This window comes from Camellia sinensis, chromosome 2, assembly GCF_055761805.1.
Source record: "Camellia sinensis isolate YWXY chromosome 2, ASM5576180v1, whole genome shotgun sequence".
Lineage (NCBI taxonomy): Eukaryota > Viridiplantae > Streptophyta > Magnoliopsida > Ericales > Theaceae > Camellia > Camellia sinensis.
This window is the reverse complement of record NC_138962.1, coordinates 147,353,408-147,361,521: the sequence shown is the minus strand read 5'-3', so window position 1 is coordinate 147,361,521 and position 8,114 is coordinate 147,353,408. Positions and strand designations below refer to the sequence as shown.

The following is an 8,114-nucleotide window of genomic DNA, read 5'->3' as shown; positions in this document are numbered from 1 at the left end:
GGTTCTAATTTAGAAAGGAACCGTACAGGCAATGAAATCAGAGTTATCCATCTCTTCTTCCCCCCTAAAAAAAAGAGTAACTCTTTGGCTTCTAATTGGTTCTAATTTAGAAAGGAACGGTACAGGGGGAGGGTTTCAATCTCTGTAAAACCGAATCGATCTCTCTTGTGTATATGAAATCAGAGTTATCCATCTCTTCTTCCGCCCCCCCCCCCAAAGAATAACTCTTTGGCTTCTAATTGGTTCTAATTTAGAAAGGAACCGTACAGGGGAAGGGTTTCAATCTCTGTAAGACCGAATCGATCTCTCTTGTCTATCTGAAATCAGAGTTATCCATCTCTTCTTCACAGTGTTCTTCCTGTAAGGAGTCCTTGAAAGCAACGATTGAGAGTGTATTTCACTAACTGGTAAGTTGGTCATTTTCATCTTCATCTTTGGTTTTGGTTTTGGTTTTTTTTCCCCCTCATATTTGTGTAGATTCGTAGATTGCTTCTTCCTCTCCCTACCTTGTTTTATATGAAAATTATTTAATTTTGATTTTTTCAGATATTCCCCAAATTTGTAACAGGGGATTTCAAATATGAGTTCCATTGTTTCGAATCTAATTCAAAACCATGAAGCAGATAAAAAAAAAATTTGATTTGAAAGTTCTCTCTCTCTCTCTCCCGCCATATGCTTCTTGAATCTCCACGGCGATGTCCTCATCAATCGTCTCTACTGCGACGACGTTGGGTCAGCTCCTCTCTCTCTCTCTCTATATATATATGCATATATATTTATTCAATTATAGATTTATATGCTTGAAATGTATGAATTACATATGAAGAATAACTTGCATTGAGTATATATTTGACTTCCTTGATGTGGATTGACATACATATTTATTAATAGAGATCCTTAACATCGTTATCATTTAAGAAAAAAGTGTGGGTTTATAATGGGTAGCAGCTTCTGTTCTATCATCTATGTATGTTTAGCTGTGACTATTTCGGGGAGAAGGACATGTGGTTTCTTAAACCCTAGATTGTTGTGTTGTTGCTCCAAAGAAACTTAATTAGAGACTTTTACTATTTGTGGAAGGCACGCTTTTAGTTGGTTTACAATTGTCAGGTTATTACTTTAAAGAAACTTATTCCCCCTCACCCCTCCGGCGCCCGTGGAAGGTGTGCTTCCATTTTGTTTTCAAGCATCAAGTTATTCTTTATGTTCATAAAACATTAGATTAAAATTGTATCTTGTGTTTCATTGTGTCCATAAATGTCAATGGTCATTTTCCTTATGATATTCTGAACTTAATTTCATTAATTCTATTGTCTTGATACTATAATAGCAGTTTGTTATATGACAAAGAATTTCACTTTATGGCTTAATTTTGTGTAATTTTTATTTTGATTTTTTGTTTATTGACTCCAATAATTTATCCAGGGGTAACATGGTGGATGCCTTTAGTTGAGCTGCTCATATTGTGATATTTTACATCACTATGTGGTGGTTGGTGAGAAGTCAAACACATCAAGTGATGTTTGGCATTTTGGTTTTTATGTCTACGTTCAATTTTTGGCCTTCTTATTGCTTGCTAAGAGTGTGTCTCTTTTTATTGAATACAAAATTTTAACCGGTTCCACATTGGTGTGCTTTGAACTAATAATATCTCCTTTAACAGTGCCATTTGTATGACCCCATGATGTTCTTCCCATTGAAGATTAGGTTGTTTGTAGAAGGGGACAAATCTGTAATTAATTCATTGCCTGAAGTTGGATTACATAGTTTACTACTTGGTCCCAATGTTCCAATTTCTTTTAATTGTTTCCAGGTTGGTTCTTAGTAAATTTAATGGAAGATGTTTATGGTTTCACAACTGCATACATTGGTCCCACCATTTTAACTTGGTGCACTTTCCTACAGGGTTATGTTAGATGGGTTCAGCCTTTCATTATACACATACTGGAGAAAATTTGCTACCCTTTTTGGATTGTTCTTTTCTGTTCTTCCTTTTTTTTTTATTTTTTCCTTTCTTTCCTCTTTTGCATAGTAACTCAAGGAATTTTGCTTCTTAAGTACTTCAATTATTTCAAGGACCAAATGTATTTTCCTTAGTTATGGTTCGTTAGTTTGTTCCACACTTTTGACTTACCCTTCTTTAACTGAAGCAGATTTATTGTTATTTATGGATCAAGTTGGGAAAATACTTTAGATTTTTTTTTTCTTTAGCAGACGGTATAAAGAGAAAAAGGAAGAAGTGGCAGAGACGGAGGTTGATCCTTAATTATATTCTCCATCTTTGGCAAAAAGCAAGACCTCTCCACCACTCTCCTCTCTCTCACCTATGGCTGCTTGAGGACCTAGGCTGTCAACTAATTCCTTGCCATCTCAAATTTTCAGAAAGTAGCTTTTTTGTACTTTTTTGCCGCATGATGACAATCACATTCACAGATTTCTCTCTGTCTCTATGTAGGTTTTTTGTTTTCATATTTACACTCTGATTGTTTGGGCATAAAATGCTTTTTGCATTTTCTAGCATTTGGTACAATAGAAAACAAAATGTTTTTTTATTCTTTTTCCTTTCTCCTTCCACGATTTCAAATAACTACCCTAAAATAGTTATTTCAAATCCATCGTTATAGAATTGTTCAATTCAATTTTAAAATTTAGAGATGAATTATCAAACCTAAATTCGAGTTATCTTCCATAAATGATTAATGCCAAATCCATGCATTTCAAATCCTTAAATACAAACGGAACCTAATAGTCTGAACTTTGTTATTTCTTTCAGGGGTGATGTTGTGCAAGTCAACAGTTGGGTAGCTACGTCTGGAAAGAATGGTATGCGGCGTGATTGGATTGTCCATGACTGCAAAACAGGGGACATTCTAACAAGAGCTTCCAGGTAGGAGCTTACTTAAACAAATCTCATGACTTTTATATGGATGTCATAAGTTATGCGAGATTCGCGTATAGCCACAATATCCTTTCATGAACACTATATCAGCATGTTTATTGCCTTGGAAAAGGGTGCATATATTATTCTGTTATATTTGAACAAATAAAATTACAAGATATTGTTGAATATATGTAAACTAGTTTAAAGTGAACAATATCTGACCTTCACATCCCTCCTGATAATATCCATGAGACTGGTTTGGATTAGGTAGATATCCCCCGGAGCATGGTAAGCCATGGATTTTTAGTGTCAAGAATAATATATTCTGAAACTTAGATTAAATTACTTATTGACTGACCAGACATTTTATTATGGTGACTTTGGTTGGTTGCAGTGTCTGAGTGATGATGAATAAAGAGACATGGAGGTTATCTAAGATACCAGATGAAGTTAGAGTGGAAATAGGTCCTTATTTTGTGGATTCACCTCCTGTTCTGGACGAGGACAGCAGAAAATTACCAAAGCTTAATGAAAACACCATAGATTATATTCGTATTGGTTTAACTGTAAGTTAAAGAATTTGATGGTCACGATTATTTGCCTCTGTTATGCAGCATATGACTGCTTTGTGCTGCTCGAACTTTGGTTTGTTGATATGATTTGTGCATTTTGAATTGATCAACCTAAACGGAGTGATTTAGATGTCAACCTGCATGTTAATAATGTGAAATACGTTGGCTGGATTGTTGAGGTAAATCTCTTTTCTTTCTTTTGATGCTTTATCTATTTGATTTCTCTGGTTATTAACTTTATTACCAGTCCCATGAAATATGGTTTGTGATGCCTATTGGATGCTCTGTTCAAACCTAATATCATGCTCTCTGGCCAGCCTCTTCTTGGTCAGCCAGTAATGGTTAAACCATCTGAAGCTGAAAAAAATCTGGTTAAATTAAAAAGGATCATATCATTGGATTGTTAGCTCAATTGATGGTGCGATAGGGCTATTTAAGTGTTGAATAAACTTTTAAATGTGACGTGACCATAAAGAAAGGATTGGTTTTCCCTCAGCTGATGATTTTTCTTTAGTTTTTCATGTATGAATGTCTAAGTTGATTGGTTTACTTTTTGGGTTGAAAATTTAGCCCTAAATCTGGATGCTTTTAACATAATGCATCTGACCTTACTAAATGATAAAAGTGTTCCTTTTTTTATTATATATATATATATATATATAACTTTTCTGAATCCCAGATTAGGAACGAAAAACGGACCTTGGAAATTGGTTTGGTTGGAGATAGAGCAGGAAAATGCCTGTAAGTCGTGCATAAGTTCCAAGTTCCATATTTTCCCCCTCTGTGCATAATGATGAATTCAAACATAATTTCATGATGGGGTAACTGTTTATGCTATGGAGATTCACAGGTACATAAAAGAAAATTATCTTATTTTGAATGTTATAGTTTGAAGTAAAATATGGCTTGATTCCATTAGTTCTAAAATTTCATGTTTTATGTGCACTAGCAGAGCATATTTTGAAAGGCTCTTGGAAATTTGATGTTGTTAGTTAGAATATATATTCCAATAATGTGGTCATATATTACAACACAAGTTCATCATATAACTTTGGCAACATCACTCTCCTCAAAACAATTTTTGTATCCCAGGGACTGAGTGTTAAAGACCTTGTTGTTTTTTAGGTAGAATTAAATTTTCAAAATTGACATTGAAAATATTTGAGAAAAACTCTGTTCTTACATAATGTTGATACACAAATGAAGACCAAAATAATACAGTAGTGTATTTTTCGAAAATTTTAAACCACGATGATGGAATTTTTGTTTTGAAGTGATACGATCAAAAGATCTATCATATCATTGTGTATTAATTTTCTATATGAAAATTTTACTGAGTAATGCTAGAATGATCAGTTTTGTATATAAATTTACTTGACTTTTGATGGAAAAAAAGTACTGTTATACAAATAAAACTACATAGAAAATCAATACACATGTAATCAGGTGGCAACTACTCAGCTAATCATTACAACAAAAGACTGTTGAATTTTAAGATTTCCAGAGAAACATTATTGAGGCTGTAAATTCTGTATAAAATTTATGTCAAAACATCAAGATTTAGCTTGAAGTGTTTCTTTTTGTTGACAGGGGCACACACCATAGGGATTTCTCACTGTACAAGCTTCACCATAGGGATTTCTTCTAGCTATTGCCGCGGGTTTAGGTGCCTTAATACATACATTGGGTAGCCTTGTCCCTATGATAGGAGTAAGTGGATTTGCTACAGCTGCAATTGTAACTGCAACTGCTATAGGAACTGTTGTCGGTAGTTTTAGATAATCTCTTAATAGTTGTTGATATGTTTAGAAAGTTAGATATGCATAGTTTTGGATGATTTAAATTTTTTGTACAGTTTAGAACTTAAGAATATAGTTTTCGAATGCTTGGAATGTATAGACAATTGTTGAATGTTCATAATTTATGGATATAGTTTCTTTTTGATGTTTCAAACAATATTTTGTTGGTTGATTGATGTTTTGTAATGCTTGTTTGTAATATTTGTTAGATTGTATACAATTGGTCAAATAGAACTTACTGAATTTCTTTTTTTTAAAATTGCATATTCTACGGCAGACATAATGAGTCGTATTACATATTTTACAGCGCACAATTAGCGTCGTTATTTGTCTCACCAATTAACGGCGTGCAAAAATAGCTGTAGAAAAAGTAACAATGACGCATAAAATCTGTCGTTAAATAGTTTTTAACGGTATGCTATAGCATGTTGTAGAAAAAGTAACAACGACGCACAAAATTTGCCGTTAAATAGTTTTTAACGGTGTACGAAGCGTGTTGTTGAAAGTGAATGACTTTCCATGACTGGTCATAATATGACGCGCGTTGCACGCCGTAGAAGGGTTTTTACGGTGTGCATTGCGCGCCGTAAAAACCTTTTTTTGTTGTAGTGATGGCAATATCATTTTTTATTCATATGATTAATAATTTTTGATAAAAAATGCAGTAGTGTCATGTGAATATGAACCTTAAGAGAGTCTAATGTAACATTTCTTTTTATGTTTGGTTCATTAGAATGAAAGTGAATAGAATGAAATGTTCATTCCTCATTTCATTTACAATATATTTTTTAACATTTCTTTAGTGAACTAAATATGATGATGAACATTTTTATAGAATAACTATTCTGGTCCACTTTAATTTTAATGGACTAAACCTACCTCATGTTACTAGACCTTTTAGATCCTGAACACAAATTAGTCTTCATATCTTCTTGTTTAAATCTTGCTTCTGTGCTTATGTTTGTGCAGGCTGTTGTGTGGTATAGTTTGGGGGTGAAAAATGCTTCAAAAGTTATTAGACTCCACCTGTCTATCTATCTGTCTTTTCTACCTACCAACAGAAAGGAATGCAACCTAGAATTTAGGAAAATATGCAAAAAGGTATAAAAGTAAAAGTTTTTAGAGTGGTTTTAAACTAACTTGCTGAGTGTTCAAAGGTGTAGAAATGGATGATAGCAGGAGAGGTGACCCCTTGGATCTCTCAACACAAAGTATTCTCATTAAAATATATAGAAATTAACAAATTCCTTTCCATTAATTGAAGAACAGCAGTTTACCAATTCATAGATGTTTTGTGATAATTTACCAATTTATGGGTGAAAACTGCTCAAAGGTGAAAGTTTTTCAAGAATTGTATGTACATGCTTCTATCACTACTCATTAGTTAACATGTTCAAAACATCAATGTGTCCATCATTTGACAAATTTAAGTCCAATTAAACAACCATTTCACAAAATTGAAACACGAAGAAATTTATTGAAACTCAAATTTCAGAATTCTTGATGTCTGATGACACTAGGGTAATGCCCTTTTCTTTTTCTTTTTTTAAGAGAGCATCATTACAAAAATAAAAAATAATAAAAAATCCCAACTAGGTGACTCATGCTACTAAGCCAATCATATGCTTAAGCCAAAGGCCAACAACCCCTAAAACACCTACTCAGACGGATGCAGAACAATGACCAAGATTGTAGCAGCAACTAGACAACTTTTCATAATGTTAGGATCCACTCCAAAAAAAAAAAACAGACAGCAAGACACCAACTACGATAACAAAGCTGAAAAACAAAAACAATGAGGACTCAACTGGCTACACTAGCCAAACTGAGGCAGAACAATGACCAAGAATGCAATCCAGCCATATGAACTCATCCATCTTCCAAGTTGAATCAGTCCCTTTCATCATCCAAAGCTGAATCACCATTTACACCACTAAGAACAAAGAGGAAGAGAGCAGAGCCATGTCAAAAGACTACTTGAAAATTCACAGTTGCCTAACCTAGCAAAGCACAAAAGTCCCTCACCTTTTAAGGGGAAGTGTAGGTCTTTGACTTCTTTCATCTTTAAGATTAAATCAACAACTGTATAGCAAGGGATAATTCAATGTGCTTTTAGCCGAGTTGCAACTTTCTCTTTAATTAACTCCAAGACATTTTCCCAAGAAGCTTCACCATTATTAACGACAAGGTTATTATTTCTGGTTTTCCAGATAGTCCAAAAAATTGCCATGGATGGGTTTAGCCTCCCATAAGAGCTTTTTGACATTCTTGAATTTGAATCCAAACCACAAATCAAGGCATTAACCGATAAGGAACAACCCATTTCATTACCCACCAAGACAAACAATCACCCCAAATTTCCTAGATCTCCTACAAAGTAACAAGAGATGATCAAATTGACTTTGACTCATTCCGACTAAGGATGGCAATGGGGGTTAATGGGGTGGATATTAATTCTCCATCCCCATTCCCCTATAATTATTTTTCTCCATTCCCCATGGATACTACCCTCCCCATCTCCTAATGGGTTTGGATATTCTCCAACCACCCTCCCCATCTCCTAATGGGTTTGGATATTCCCCAACCCAACTTGACTAAATAAACATTCAATCTTTTTCTTTTTTTTAAAATTTTTTTTTTAAGGTTCACAATTTTTTTTATTTTATTTTATTTTTTTTAAAGATTCATAACTAAAACTAAATATACATTCAATCTCTTTTTATTTTTTATTTTTATTTTTTTTAAGGTTCACAACTATTTTTTTTTTTTTTTTTTTTAAAGATCCACAACCAATGGATAACACTCACACTGTTTCTCTGCTTTTGTTCTTACCTGACTTCATAAAACCGTGCTTGGCAATGA

The 8,114-nt window shown here is 33.7% G+C and overlaps 1 protein-coding gene across 7 annotated transcripts in view; it reads left to right on the top strand.

The window, feature by feature from the left end:
* The first annotated feature begins 222 nt into the window (after positions 1-222).
* LOC114311198 (acyl-[acyl-carrier-protein] hydrolase FATB2, chloroplastic-like) overlaps positions 223-8,114 on the top strand; it is a 292,813-nt gene continuing 284,921 nt past the window's right edge. The window contains exons 1-5 of one of the 7 annotated variants that reach the window (XR_014361760.1): positions 223-407; positions 547-732; positions 2,215-2,887; positions 3,276-3,632; positions 4,133-4,598. The gene's annotated coding sequence lies outside the window, so the exon portion shown is untranslated. Of the gene's footprint in view, positions 408-546; positions 733-787; positions 2,888-3,275; positions 3,633-4,132; positions 4,599-5,043; positions 5,410-8,114 lie in introns of those variants that run through there. The other 6 variants (XR_014361755.1, XR_014361754.1, XR_014361761.1 and 3 more) reach the window with 6 other exon arrangements.